Source organism: Homarus americanus, unplaced genomic scaffold (genome assembly GCF_018991925.1).
Source record: "Homarus americanus isolate GMGI-L3 unplaced genomic scaffold, GMGI_Hamer_2.0 scaffold28, whole genome shotgun sequence".
Lineage (NCBI taxonomy): Eukaryota > Metazoa > Arthropoda > Malacostraca > Decapoda > Nephropidae > Homarus > Homarus americanus.
Genome location: NW_024742238.1, coordinates 7,451,844 through 7,452,989, shown reverse-complemented (window position 1 = coordinate 7,452,989; position 1,146 = coordinate 7,451,844).

Below are 1,146 nucleotides of genomic sequence, written 5' to 3'. Positions count from 1 at the left end.
TGAGTCATAATGAGCGGGCGGTGTGTGGCTGAGTCCCCCCCCCCCCACTGTTGACCACGCATGGCTGCCAACATTAACTAAAGATATACTCAATTATATTATAAAAAATATTCAGTTTTAGCAACAACACATTTATTTATATATAAAAATAATAGAATAATTGTCAAATAAATAAAACTTAGGCGAATTATTTCCCGGACTGCAATAATGCGGTAGTTACCTTAATGGGTTGTTACCGCTGGTTAGTAATAGATAGACAGATGGAAGGGTAGACGGATACATATGTATAGACGGATAGTGAATGTTTCATTGTATTATCTGTAGTTCCTTGAAGGCGTATGTTAACACAGCATCATACAACACACACACCATTATACATCACACACTATGCAACGTAACACAAACGTATAACATAATATCATTATACAATATACATGCCAAATATACACCATCATACATCATCATACAACATAGACACCATCATACTTCATCATACACCATCATACATCATACACACTATCGTATACACCATATTTCACCATACACAGGCAGTATAACAAAAACAATTAAACGTTGTCTAATTCATTGAGCCAATTGTGTTCATTTAAACTTTTGTAGCCAGGCTTGACAAGGGGGAACACACCATGGCAGCACCCCTTCCTCTTCTATTACCAGAAATACTAACCATGTATATTGTGTATACTTCGCAGAGGGAGTTGTGTGTATTTTCTGGGTGTCTGGGGGAATTGAGGCTCATATATATTGTTGTATGCTGGGCTATAATTGTGTATTTCCTGTATATATAACGCAAGGAAAGATTACGGTTGAGCCTTGTGTGTATATTGTATGTTTTGTGTATTTTGTATGCTGAGTAGAGAAGCTGGATTCCCTGTATTATTTAGTGTAGTTGGTTGGTGTATGGACATGGTTGGTGTATTATGGTGTGTTATAGTTGTATGAATTGTTTACTGTAGTAGTGTAGTCCTCCCCATCTCCCCACGATCACCGCCCCATAATCCTTACCTCCCCACTTCCCCATAAGCCTCAACTCCCAACACTCACCTCCCTACCACCCCATAAACCTCAACTCCCCACACACACCTCAACTCCCCACACACACCTCAACTCCCCACACTCACCTCCCCA